This window comes from Microcebus murinus, chromosome 13, assembly GCF_040939455.1.
Source record: "Microcebus murinus isolate Inina chromosome 13, M.murinus_Inina_mat1.0, whole genome shotgun sequence".
Classification (NCBI taxonomy): Eukaryota; Metazoa; Chordata; class Mammalia; order Primates; family Cheirogaleidae; genus Microcebus; species Microcebus murinus.
In genome coordinates, this window is record NC_134116.1 from 71,512,904 (window position 1) to 71,527,751 (window position 14,848).

At 37.6% G+C, this 14,848-nt stretch overlaps 1 long non-coding RNA gene across 1 annotated transcript in view; it reads right to left on the bottom strand.

Moving 5' to 3' along the window:
• Nucleotides 1-9,933: 9,933 nt before the first annotated feature.
• Nucleotides 9,934-14,848, bottom strand: part of LOC142874900 (uncharacterized) — a 181,271-nt gene continuing 176,356 nt past the window's right edge. Inside the window, exons 4-5 of the long non-coding RNA XR_012922480.1 lie at nucleotides 14,449-14,608; nucleotides 9,934-14,065 (exon numbers count right to left, since the gene is read on the bottom strand). This is a non-coding gene — a long non-coding RNA (uncharacterized LOC142874900). The remainder of the gene's footprint in view (nucleotides 14,066-14,448; nucleotides 14,609-14,848) is intronic.

A 14,848-nucleotide genomic window follows, 5' to 3' on the forward strand; every position in this document is an offset into this window, starting at 1 on the left:
CACAGCACTCCTCCCATCCCACAAGGCACTGGGGTTATTTCTAATCAGATATATTGAAAAAATATTAACTGTTACAACAGCAATGAGATAGTAAAAACTGTATACATAAATGCAAGAGATTGGAGGAGTCTACATATAGTGGGTTTCCTATTTAACAATAATTGATGATTCTTATATAATTGAGAATTAAGTCTTTATCAGTTGATGGGATTCATAGGGAATAATGGATAAATTGTTGTAATTTTAAAAAATCTCATCTACCCTTTAAGCCAATGAATAGCTGTATAGAAGCAAGAAGTAGTAATATAGGTCAAATGGTAATAAAACAAAAAAAGAAACTTCTAGAAATTCCCTTCTCACTAGGAGCTTTGTAAAAACAGGGGCAGTGTCTTTCATGTTTGTCAACACTGTGTCTCCCGACACAGTGTTCGATATGCACTCAGCATGCAATAAATGACTATTGAATGATTAAAGGAAAGGTACAATAACTATCATAGAAAATATTTCCGTAGTGATTTTGACACAATCTTACCTTGATGCTTTATTTCCATCTGTACATTTTTATTATAGTAAAAAATGAAAAGATGGGTTAAAAAAGGATGAATATAACTGTTTTCTCTATTAATTACACATGGTATTTGGGAACAACACTGTGCTAGGAGTCAGAAAACTTACAGTGGAATGGCCCTATCCTTGTCATGATGTGACCTTGAACTTATCAATATGTGAAATCCAGTTGAACCACTGGCAAAAATGAAGAGAATAACATCTAGCAAGAGTTTATTGCAGGTGAAGTAACTTTAACAGAAAAATACAATCATGAAATACATATACTGCAATTAATAAGAGAAATATTATTAGACTATGTTGTGTTTGTACAGTACTCTAGCATTTACAAAATCCCTCCACTTTTTACCACCTGATTTACTCACAATACTATAAGAAAAATGTAACTCATCCATCAAAGAAAAATATTTTAGCCTTGAGTCATCTAAAAGAAAACATAGGCATTTTTATTTAAGTATAATTACATACCATATCATTCACTCATTTTAAGTGCAAAATTAATGGTTTTTAGTAAATTTACAGCTATGGAATCACTGCAATCCAATTTTAGAATATTTTCATCTCCCTGAAAAGATCTCTTTTCTGCTTGCAGGCACTTCTCGTTCCTACCTCCAGTTCTCAAAAGATAAAAACAACAAACAAGTTTTTAATATAAGTATGCTCCAGATATTGCATGGGACATACTTATATTAAAACATTTTTCATTATCTGAGGTTCAAATTTGACTAGACATCCTCTTTTTTATCTGGCCGTCCAGATAAAAAGCATGAAATTTATTTTTAAAGTATTGGTTATAAATTTATACATGCTTATTCACAATCTCTTTATTAGTAACCAAAAATAAGCTTTTATAAGATAGATGACCAATGACTTATGTGTTTACAATTTTTGCTACATAAACCACCATTAAGACAACCAAGGAGTTCTAAGAGCAAATATTTCTAATGAAACTAATCCTCACATCATTTTGAGATGTGAGAGGGTTACCAGAGGACTCCAGGCTGGAGGCCAGGTGGGGTGATATTATGGGATGTTGCAAATGTTTATGATTCTATCAGCGGTGCCCTGAGGCAGTACATTTCCATCTTTGGCATTCTTTAGGCATTTGTGCATTTTAGAATTAGCTGCAGCACACTGTATATTTGCCACATCTAGTGAAGGTATGACCTTCACTCAGTGAGGAATCTGTTCAGGGACTAGTGAGTGTCAAACCACATGAAAGTCACCAAGGAAAGAAATCATTCTGTTTTATTCTCATCACCATGGTACTGGAGACCTGAGCTCACAAGCAGGGACTGTTTAGTAGCCAGAGACCTGGTTTTTTTTATGTCCAATAGAAGCTTCAAATGAAACATGAATGTTAGGTTTGGAAAACTAGTCCAGACAAATGTGGGGTGAAGAATATTCTATTGTGGTAGAATTATTTTTAGTTTCTATCATGGGGTTCCTCTTGATTTCCCTCGTTTGACAATATCATCTAGTCATTCAGTCAATCTGTCAACAAATACTTCCTGTGGATATGGTTTGAGTGTCTACCATGTGCTAGCTGGTAGGATAGGGACACAGAGGTTCAAAGATTATGTTTGTTTTGCCTTTGTGGTCTCAGTACCTAGCTCAGTACCTGGTAAGGTCAGCATTTAATTCATGTGCCAAATAAATGAACACACTCAGCAATAAATAAGATGGAAGCAGTTCTTACCCTCAACAAGAGGACAGCCTATTTTATTGAACTTTGTCAGAAAAGTTTTGAGGCTCAACAGAGAAAATCAGGCCACAACAATCTCTGCAGTTCTAGCTTTTCCTCTCTTATAGCCTTTTGCTTTCATCTTGAATGCTAAACACTCTTGATTTCCCATTATAGACCTCTGGCCTGAAATGAGAAGCCAAAATACTAAATGTTTCCTCCTAAGATTAGAAGTCGAGGTACTATTTCAGGCTGCAAGGGTCAGTGAAGGTTTCTCTCAAGAAAGGAAAATTGTGCCATTTGTGGAGATGGAGCTGCAAATCAGGGCACATGATGCAAACAAAAATCCAGAGGCAAAAAGGCTGAAATCAATGAAAATATGATTTTGTTCTAGTATGAGGCATAAAGTGTTTTCGATAATCAGTTGGGCACATTTGTGTGCTTTATTTCTAAGTTCTCTGTTCTGTTCCACTGATCTATGCATTTATCCCTCTGCTGATAACTTACTGTCTTGATACTGCCATATAGTCTTACAATCAGGTAGAGTGATTCCTCTACTTTATTCTTCTTTTTCCAAATGGTTTTATCTAATCTAGGGTTTGTGCCTTTTCACATAAATTTTAGAATAAGCTTGCCTTTGTCTTTAGAAACCTTGCTGGATTTTAATAGGAATTACATTAAATCTATAGAATAATTTGAGCTAAAATGCTTTTATATGTATGAAATAATTTTATCTCCTGGAGACCCATGGTAAAGTTCCCATATTGATAGCACACACACACACACACACACACACACACACACACACACACACATTAAATGAGAGCTGGGCAGGTTTCTTCACCAAGTAAAGCAGAGATGGCTACAAAACCCTTTGAAACAAGGATGACCCAGAGCCATGGTTCATATCAGAAATGGAGTAAGAAATAAAGTATTATAATGGGATGAAATGCCACATCCTGGGAAGGGTGTCAACATAAAGAACTTCTTGTCTTGGCAGTAGGTTACAGCTGATCTCAAGGTGGCATGACCCACTCCATGGGGCAATCTCATCCTCCACAAGTTCACATCTAATTTTCCTCAGACTGAGGAAATCATTTAGAAATGGCAATTTTCTTTCTTTTCCCTAGCTTATAATTTTATTTGCACTACATGAAAGTTTCATTTAGATCAGTTTATGGTAGAGGAGTGTTCTGACCCTCTAAATCCATGAATTAAAACAAAACAAAACAAAACAAAACTCAGACAGTGGCAAAACAGCACAATACTAAATTTACTATTTCAAACTAATGCAAGCTACTGAAAACTCAGGTATATAAGAGTCTAAGAGTCTTAAATTATTGGTATTTTATTATTATTTCATAGTTACTAGTATCATTCAATATTTAGTTACTATTATCTGTCATGAAAAGGACAATAGCTTGGTGAGAACATAAAATGGTGCAGCTGCTATATATATATATATATATATATATATATATATATATATATATATATATATATACAGCTTCCTTAAAAAATAAAAAAAAATAGAGTTACCATGTGATCTAGCAATCTCACTTCTAGGTATATATCTAAAGGAATTGAAAGCAGAATCTCAAAGAGATATTTGTATGTCCATTGCAGCATTATTCACAATAGCCAAGAGATAGAAGCATCCCAAATGTCCATCCAAAGACAAACAAAAAAAATATGGTATATCCATATAACAGAATATTATTCAGCCATAGAAAATGATATCCTGTCACACACTACAACAGGGATGAATGTTAAGGACAATTAAAATTATCCCAAATGAAATAATCCTACTGAACTGCACATTTAAAATAGTTAAGATGGGAAATGTTATGTTATGTGTTTTTACCACATTTAAAAATATAGGACAACAGTAGTTATGCTGAGACTCAATACTTTCATAGTTATAAGAAAGAGAATTATTGTAGGTTTAACTTTTAAAACTTATCTCCATATACAGTAAGTTTTGTTGTAGATTGGACAAAGATTATTTCCAAATTTGCATTGAAGATTGATGCTAAACATACATCAGTATGTTCAAAGCCTAAAAGGGAGAGTTATTTAAAATAGATTAAATGATGTGGAATAAAATTTCCAAAAGCTGTAATTGAAAGTGTCAGAAATATTAGCTTTGAAACAAGTAACATTTAATCACATAGATTATACAGAAGCATAAATTTTTGTAGGTTGTTTTCTTCAATCAAATTTACATTTAATCTGCCAAGACCGTTCATCAGTTTGGCTGTCTGGTACCAAGCAGCTTGTCAGAACTTATAAATTCAAACTGCCTGCATTAGGAACAGGACATTTCCTTTAAGCACAAAGATAATGAAAGTTTAATTAGAATATTTTGTGATCACAAGTGTCTGAGAGTGGTAAGAATAAAATAAAGGGTATTTTGTCTATCTGTATTTCCTTAGTTACTAAGTTAAAAATTATAATCATTTATGCCCATAAAATGGCTTTAAGGACCACTAAAATGTAAAACTTTTCAGAGTTGGACACTTGCAAAAGGAGAGAATGTGACAGTCTACCCAGAGGGAAGCCATGAGATCCACAGGAGCTCTCCTCAAAGGGTGGTTTGAGAGAGGTCACTTGTGACCCTTTGGTGGACTTGCTAAAAGAAAGAACCCTTGTACGGATGCAGGCTTTGGCAGTTCCCTCAGCTTTGCATTAAATCCCAACTCCTCTTCCCAGCTATCCAGGGAATTTGTTTTCAATATGATCAGGTTATGAAGCGACCTCTCATCTTGACTTTATTAGCATCATAGAAGGCTGCTGCCTCAACAGCCACAAGTACAACTAGGTGTGGTGATTGATGTCATAATAACAAATTGTAATTTGGTATATGTGTATTTATTTGTGTTCTTTTTCATGATACAAGTGCTGCCAGGTACAGTGCAAATGTCATAAGGAATATTAACTGAGAAATGTGGGCAAATTTGTGCAAAGACAGAACCTTCCTAGAATATGCATCTTGGGCTAGTGATGACAGTGACATGGGTAAAATTGTCATAGTGATTAAACATTTGCCACACCCCGATGATAATACACTTCTGCAAAAATGCCTTAGTGGATTTGTGCCTGCATATGTGGGGTCAAGGCACAAAGTACTTGGCATAAATTGCTACCATTATTTGGTGGATGAGAAAGCATTTCCTTGGGAATGGCTCTGGAAGTGATCATGATATCACTACCAAGCATGCATGGTGAAGCCATGCACTCACGAGGCATGGTGCTATTCACCAAGTAGTCCAAACATAAAGGAAAACATCTCTGTCCTCCACACAGAGAAATACATACCTGAGGAATCAGATTAAAAGTATCGTGAAGATTCAAAGAAAGAATAAATTACTTCCTTTTGAAATTATTTCATAAAAAATCCCTGTATTATTCTTCACTGCTAGGAATCTGTGTCTTGAGCCAAAATATATGGTACTTACAATGCTTTACAAACATAAGAATGGTGATCAATAGTTCCCTGGTTCCATGCAAATTTTCTCTACTGACTGAGAAATCTAATTACTTCAGCACCAGGGCAGGAGAAATGTTATTCATAAGCAGAGTACTGTGTGGTGATAGTAAGGGAGACCAGGAAAGCACAATTAGAAAGTAGAATTCCTTGTTATTGTAACTGCAGAACCGGCCAAAACTGGGCCTGCTCTGTTGATAACAAAAGGTTGAGTTACCTTGTAGTTATAACAAAACCAAGAACTACAAGTCATGTAATCCAGGCATGTGCAAATAGAAAAAGCTTTGACCTCTAACGACACCTGGAACCAACAATTCCTTCCCTTGGAACCAAGAAGACGAGGACATGACTGGAGCCTGAACCCTGGATCTCTTTGAGAAGCAAGTGGTCCGTTGGCCTGCAAGATCCAGGGTTAAAATCTACTTCAACATACCTTACCATAAATGGCCAAATTTAAAGCCTTTAAATCAGATCTTGCCAAGTCAACATTCCTAAGTCCTTTCCCTTGTCCTGCAAGTCCGTAAATTTGCCCCAGATCCCAAATCAGGAAGACATATTTGAGTCTGCTCCTGTCTCCTTATTGATCATTTTTGCAACAAAGACTTTCTTTTCTCAAAAGCTGGTGCCACATAGTATTGAGTTCTGTACACGTTGGGCAGTGAGCCCATTTGCTCAATAACATTATTAAACATTGCTCCCCTGTTCCCTGTGCTCGAACAATTCCCTACCGCTCAAATGAAAGTAAGAGAATGAGTTTAGCAGATAGCTTCTCTCAGTAACAACGTGGGTCAGTCCAGACAATAATAGGCTTAGGGGTGGGTGCTAGGGTGGTTTAAAATGAGTTAAGTCCTGGTTGCCTTAGAGTCTAAGATGTCTATGTGCCATCCAAATGCAAATGCAGGGGAAGAGCTTGAATATTATCATCTAACCAATGGAGATCTGAATAGGAAGTATAGATTTTGGTACTGAGAGTAACTGATGTCACAAATAGTGGCAAGTGTAGACAGAAGTTAAATATTTATAGCTATTGTCAGAAGAGCTACCGACTGTAAGGAGACATAGTTTTCCATGAGGAAGGGCAAATGGTTGAAAGGTGGCATGGAGGTTAAAAAGTTTGCTGAGATTAAATCTTCCCCTGAATCTCTGCAGGTTGGAATAATAGCCCCAAGCCATTTTCAAGGGCCTGTTAAAATTCAGTATCTTCAAGGGAAAGTCAGTTTCAGTTAAGGTAAGAGGCACAAGGGGTTTCCAATAAAGAAGTTAAGAATGTGAAAGATTTCTTTTACTGCATTAAACACTCCAAGGCACAACAGGAGCCTTTCAAAGGGGAAAGGGGAGATGAAATGGAAGGGAAGAGAAGGGAAAGGAAGGACAAAAGAAGTAACATTTTTTAGCCAGGTGAAAGTATTCACAGGACAGCATGTGCAGTGAGATTGTGAGAAAGCAGGGAAGCCCAAAAGGCTTATAATGCTTCGGATGGCAATGTAAAGCATGGTGGGATTTTCCAGCTTCAAGATTGCCAAAAGAACTTGTCCCACCAGATCCAGTCTAAGAAAGGCACAGGCCTCTCTGGAAGGAGTTAATAATTTTGCCTGGCGGAGGTGTTTCAAGGGATTTGTATTTCAGGTGAGTGACAACCGGTTAACTTGTTTTTAGGACTTCCTCAAGCATCAAATACAGTAGCAGCCCTCAGCAGATGGGAGGTCTCCATGGAAGCCACCAATGGGTGGCACTCATAAAGTTCTGTCACAATGTCAACATTCCCTTCTCTTTTTTTACTCATCTACTTTGTTCTATTTATTAACACATTAACTGTCATGAGAGTTGTATTTAACTCACTCTAGTTTTGACAGCAGGGGCTCATGAAGCATATATAAAATCTTATTGATATTTTTACAATTAATATTGACAATTTAATTCTAAAAACATGGATTAAATGAATAGAAGTCAATGAATTTCATTTTTCTATTATTGTTTGCCCTTAAATTACACTTGAAATTTTTATTCTATTTTCATAATAAATCACTGTGGCCCTAGGGAAAAGTTTCTGATTTTTGTGTGGCAGCCAATATGTTAAATAATAAATTTTTAAAAGAAACAAACAAATAAATATTTGTTGAAAGTTTATAGTTCCAGGTAGCCATCTAGGGCTTGAAGATACAGAGATAAATAAAGCACACTTCCTGCCCTCCAGATGCTCAGAGAAAAATAATTCTAGTATAGTTGTATCAATCAAAAAAAAATGCTCCAAGACAGCCATGAAAATGAGTACTTGCTACCTGGAATAAATCAGAGCCAGTCAGATATCAGCTTTTGATAAGCAAAAATTTTAATAAAATTTTAATGAAAGAAATATCCCTTGGCACTATTCTCCACCTACTGCCTATCATCACTGTTCATTGTTGTCAGGTGTAATATTGCTAAGATATTAAGTGAGGAAAGGGCAGTATCCCATGGTGTTGGGGATAGAATTTAGAAAAAACATATGCATAAATATTTCACTCATGGAAACATCAGTGTTTAAGAACAAAACTTGCTGTTTTAGCACCTACTTTCTAGTCAGACCCTCCCTCACTAGGCAAGGAGAGATCATGTTCCTCCACGGAGGCCAGGCCCTTCTCTGCCCCTCACAGGTCATGCCTGCTCCATCCCCTGGCTCCATCCTATACCTGCTGTCTTCTCAGCAGCCAACAAGTGTTGGTGGAAAATCCAGCCTATGGGCTCACCTACCCTTCTTCCCAGGATGCACAATGACCTCTCACCAAAACCAGTTTCTCACTAGCATATGATTGCTCTAGCCTAACACTCAAGAAGGAGTTTCAGGCCTCATTACCAGGGCAAACATTAACTTGCTATAATTTATTCATTAGACATGATCTAGTGCCTCCCAAGGCAGGGAATTCAATATGTATAAGACATAGTTCCTTCGGAAAAAAATTGATGATGGGAAAGGATCAAATAGTCTCTGAGAGATAAAGAGTGTTTAGAGAGTAGGCATGAGACATGGAAAAAATCATTTGGTTTACTTTCTTCACCATTTAATAAAAGCCTAGTAGCTAATGACATAACCTTTTCCCTATCATCACTGACAAATGGAGCCTGGTAACTATAAACCAAGCTCTACTTGCATGATTATATATACAATATTTACCACATAGGAAGACACCATTCATTCATGTATTAATCATATGTATAGATATATTCAATTCTGAAACTTAAGAGTATATGACTATATTTCTCTTAATGAATATTTGTGTGGGTGGTGAGATCTGTTGCTACTAGTCTCTGTTTATTTCTTGCCTGTTTCTTCAGCATTCCCTGAGATTCTATAAGCTTCTCTATAATCTTCTAACAAATTAATTTCAGTCAGAGTCAGTTTCTGTTACTTTCAACCAAAGAATCCCAAATGATACCACAGGTAGCTTCCAAGGGCAGCTAGAGGACTATGTGGCTGCTAGTGGGAAGAGAAATGCCAAAAGCATTGATATATAGAAGTTTCAAATATGAGTCCCAAAGCATAAGTCTTTAGGACAGACAGTCTAAATGGCAGTCACTGATTTGTGACAGAGATTCTTCTCACTTAGACTCATAGAAGCACAAATTTAGTTACTTAATGATAGGTAATAATGGTCCTAAACATGAAGAAGTCAGGTACAGCATAATAAAAGGGAAATGAGGTCACTGTCACGAGAGAGGGACAAGTAAAGTGCTATGGAACTAAGGAAAGAGACTGTCTATAGTTGGAGAAACCAAAGAGACGTCTCAAAGGAGACAACATTGAGCTAAGTGATAAAAAGAATTTGCAGCTGAGGGAGTAAGATAAGCAAGTAAGTCACAGAAGCTTGAAAGTGGGGACATTGAGCAGCTGCTAACTCAGCTTTATGAAAGGTTAGGGTCAGTGATAGGGAGCAGTGGGAAGTCAAGGATGGAAAAGCTATTTGTTTCTAGAAGTAGGAGGCAAAGAGTTTTCATCTCTAGTGTCTACCCTAATTAAAGTCTTGGAATTGCCTGTGACACAATGTGCAGATAAAAACTCTGATGCTCTGTCCTAGGTCAGTGGAAAACAGTGTGAAGATTATTCATGGATTTCTGTAATAGGCCCCGAAGCAAAGTGGAAAAGGGAAGTGGAGGAAGGTGTGCTGTGTGTCTGTCCACCCAAGGACAGGTTGTGAGGAACCTTAAACATCAAGCCATGGCCTGGATTTTCTGTGACCCACAGGAAGTAACTGAAGGTTGTTGTATAAGGAAAGGCCTCTACCAGAACACAGCTGGGCCAATAGACTGGTAGTGGAACACATGACAGGTTGAAGGAGAGAATGCCAGAGGAGACATGCACACGTGAATGCATGTACCCACTCACATAAATAGACCAGTGGACCAGAATAGAGAACCCAGAAATAGACCCACACAAATATAGTTCGCCAACTGATCTGTGAATGTGTGTGTGTGCGTGCACGCGCATGTGTCACTAAAGTGGGCACAGGACTTTCCATGCCATTCTATTAGTTTTCAGTTTGATCTACTAAGCTTAGGTATCTAGCTTTAAAAAAGTGTAAAGGGGCTCTTTTCTCATGACAATATGCCTTTTAGGGAGTTTTAAGAAATATGGCATGGCTAATATTGGTTTTTAACTGCCCTCTCTGGAGGCCATTGGAATAGGGGTTAGACATCATATCCTGGAAGTGTGTGGTCTATGATAGACACCTGGCAGGTGCTCAGTAAGTGGTAGCTTCTTTCACCATTATTTCTATAATTAATGCTTTGGTGAAGCATTTCCACTCTCTTCAAGGTATAGTAGTCCTCCCTTATTCACAGTTTTGCTTTCCATGGTTCCAGTAACCTGCTGTCAATTGCCATCTGAAAATATTAAGATATTTTGACAGAGACAAGACAGTGATGACATTCACATAAGTTTTATTACAGTATATTGTTATAATTGTTCTATTTCATTATTAGTTATTATTGTTGATCTATTTTTTTTTTTTGCCTAATTTCTAAGTTAGACTTTATCATGGGTATGTATGTATAGGAAAAAAATAGTATATATAGGGTTTGGAACTATCTTAGGTTCAAGCATCCATTGGGGGTCTTGGATCATATCCCTATGGATAAGGGGGGGCTATTATAGTCTCATAGATCCCACATCTCCTGCAATTATTATTCTTGTCTTATTACAGAAATATTTGTCATCATTTCCAAAATATCTGATGTAAAATTTAGAAACCTAATTGGACATTTTATGGAAAGTTGGCACTTGTCCTTATGGCTGCATCAGAAAAAGGAGAACAAATGGTTTGAGAAGAAAGAAAGAGAAATTTACTATTTTTCCAACAAAGAAGAAAAAATGGTAGACTTTGTCTCAAAATCCAAATTTCCTGAACCTTAGCAGAAATACAGAGCTTATAAAGGGAGTGCCCTCAGTTCTAGGCTATTGTGATTAACCAGTCTAATCTTCCTATCTCCATCAAAGACAAAGCCCTCCTGGGCCCACCTTGGGGGCTGGTGTAGGCCTGGGATAAGAACATAAGGTCTTCTCCCTGCTCCTCCTAACCACTGTCCTGAGGCAGGGATACAGGTTTTAGCTCTCAAAAAGGAGCAGAGGGTATTTTAAAGAGACAGAAAATGTTTTTGCTATTTTTTCAGGACATTTCCTCTGCTATATATTCCTCACTCTCAATTTTACACTTCCATATCTATGGGAGGAGGGGTGACTACTCTGTTACAGATACAATATTCCCTAGCAGCAGACTATAATAAGTGGCTGGTCCTAGCCATGGTGCTATCAAAACTGTAAGGAGTCTCAGCCTAGATCCAGTTGCTTGTTTAATTATTGAGACAATGAGGATTGCCAAGGAAGAAAGAGATTTTAATGCAAAAGACATCTGTCAGCAGAACAGGAGAAATAGTCTTGAATTTGTCTCCCTGACCAACAGAGATCACCAGCTTTTTAAGGAGGGCCCATGTGCATTGGTGCATGTTGTGGGATGGTGATTCTTGGCATCAGGAATCTTGCTCAGAGGCCTCCGGAGGCTCAACTCCTTTGTCTTGTAAAAGTTCCACCATTTCTGGGAAACAACTCAAAAAGTTCAAGTAGTTAGTTAAGGGTAGGCATTATAAAAAAATATGGGGATCATGGAAATTTGTTCATAGAGTTGGTTACAATGGCAGGTAATAAACATATATCTCAGTGTATAGGTTCAGGGTACAAAAGATGTAATCATTTATTTTCTAAAATTTACCTTAATTTTTAACTTCCATTCCATCAGTTCCCAGCATGTAGTAAGTACTCGGTAACTATTCATTGAATGAGTATACGAATGAATGAATGAATGGATGAATTGTTTAGAGCAAAACTAAAGGCCAGCAAGTTCAACCTCCTACCCATTGCATTAATCCTCTTTAAACCATCCTAGTTTTTGTTACCTTTGAAACTATTTTGATATCTTACTGTAATTGTAGCTCATAAGAAGATCCTGTTTCCTGGTCTACCAAGCTAGTCTTGACTTTAAATTTTCTAACCTATTGTCAGATTTCAAATTACAATTTTTGTTTCAGGAAATACAATTCCTATATGTTATTTCTAGTGTTGCTTTCCTACCTAGCCTATGCTCATCACTTTTGCTTTTCTTCCTTACTTTTTTATCCTCTAAAGCTTTGGAAGAAAGTCAAGAGAGAAGCTGTCCCTGAGTGAATGCAACAGAGAGCAAGGAGAAAGAAATATCCCAAAGCAATCTTGAAAGACAGTTTTTGGAATAGCAGTGGTCCCCAACCTTTTTGTCACCAGGGACCAGTTTCACGGACAACAGTTTTTCCACGGATGGGGTTGGGGGGTGTTGGGGGTAATGGGAGTGCAGAGAAGCTCAGGTGGTGATGTGAGCCATGGGGAACGGCCGTGGCCTGGTTTGTGATGGACCAGTAGCAGTCCGTGGTCCCCCGGCAGTTGGTGACTACAGCATAGCACTGAGTACAACCCAGCTGTGCAGGGAATTGGGCCAACAACCTGTGTGGCCTCTGAGCTGGCTGCTTTTTCAGAAGATGGAAAAGCCCAAAAACGTAAGGGTTGAAGAGTCAGCACAGGACACTACACTGATCAGTGTATTGTATTGTCACAATAATGAAGTCTGTCATCCCAAGTCATAGGTCCTTACTGGGCAATTCAAACTTGATCCCTACACATCAAGATACCATATGACTTAAGTCTGTGGCCTTTGGCAGCCTTTGATTTGGAGAGGTCAAGTAATAGCAGGAATCAAGTCCTTGCTAATCTGAAAATATTGAATAACAAAAAAGAAGCCAGTTAACTTGAGGATAGTTTTTAAGAATTTTTTTCACAATCATTCTGCCATGTGGTTTAGTACCATGCTTTTTAAAATGTGTGAGTTGCAAATGAGTTTCTAAACTCAGCAGGAGACAAACTCTCCCCAGGTTCATTTCAAACAGCCTGAGAGTAAAGGCCTCAGATTTGAAGTGTTAAAAACTAAATTTGCCACCTGCCTAGGACCTCAAGGTCACGCTCTTTGGAAACTCTTTTTTTTTCTTTGAAATATAATCAGGACACATTTTATCCCCAAATTACAACTGTAGACACAGACTACAAGAGGTGACGGTACTTGCTCAATGTCACTGAGGTAGGCAAAGTGCACAAACTCTACCTAGACTTGCTGATTATGTGGTCTGTTTTCTCTGTATTTTTGAACTCAAACTTGTTTCCTGTAGCACCTCTTATCTCTCCCAGGAGAAGGGGTTGCAAGGATAAGGACAAATAGAGGAAGACTGTAGAGGAAATTTTTTCAATTACAAGTGAGAATGTCCTCAAATTTAGAAACATCTAGCCCTTGTGTTGAATAAAATGATCAAATTCTGGAATTTAAATTCTATAAACTTTTTCCTTAAGTCTGTTTGCAAAATAGGTAACCGCAGTTTTATACGCATCAGAGGGCTCTGAGTAGATGCTGTCAAGGTATTATTCTTTTTAAACCACCTATTTCCTGGTTTGTAGCACAGCGTTAAAATGATTGATTGAACAAATAAGTTCATAGTGGTTGAGGAAAAACAACACTTACCCGGCTGAACCAACTACAAATCATACATCATTTTCTAGCATTAAATCCTTTGCCTGTTTTGAAAATAAAATAAAATAAATAAAAAATAAAAAGCCACACACTTACAATTCTTAATGATAACACAGAGGGAAACAGGTGATTTTTAAATCAATCCAACACTGATTTTTTTTTTTCTTAGAAGCAATTCCCAACTCAAAGGCTTCTGTAATGGTGAGCTGTGGGCTGGATATCTCATTTCTCCTTTTCAGGCTACTCCAGCAACATCTGCAGTAGTACAAACACATCTTTCATCCTTAATACACTTACAACTGAAGATGAAAAAAAGCACAATGCACTGCTATCAAGATACTCGCATCATTTGTCTTGAAATGCTATTGAAGATCATGACTTTAGCCACCTTGTACAGAAGACTTTTCAAGTCACTTCCATACACATTCATTAAGGACCCATATTTTCAGGTTGTGCAGCAGAGACACAGAGATGAATGAAACTTAACACAGAGCCTGTGCATTTTATTTTACAGCTGGGGAGATATGAGAGATAGATATAAGGAAGAAATGACAATTCAGTGTTATAAATGCAAGAACAAGTGTGCATACAAGAGACAGAGAAGAGGTCCTGGGAGGCGGGGTGGTGGTGGCTATTACCTATTTGGAGAGCTCAGAGGAGACGGCCCAATGGCAGAACCGGACTTTGAAGAAGCAGTACTTCTCATGGTTAAGAATTTGGCTGCGGATGGTCTGGGCAGAGGAAGCAACCCCCACATGTTCAGCACCATGGCCAGAAGCAACTGGAGGTTGCTGGGATCTAAAGGAAGAAGATGCAGGATGTCAGTCCTGATGAAGTGGGAGGTGAAACAGAAAGGAGCATTTTAAAAATGGCATGAAGACTGAGACCTTTGTTTATTCAGATCTTCTAAAAAGGAGCCAGACTTTCTGTCTCCCTTTTGAAAATCTCCCTGATATTTATCCATCCAATGTCTCCCTGATATTTGGGCTGTGCCTACCAGATGGGAAAAACTACCAAATAATAAAGGCAGAATTGTTT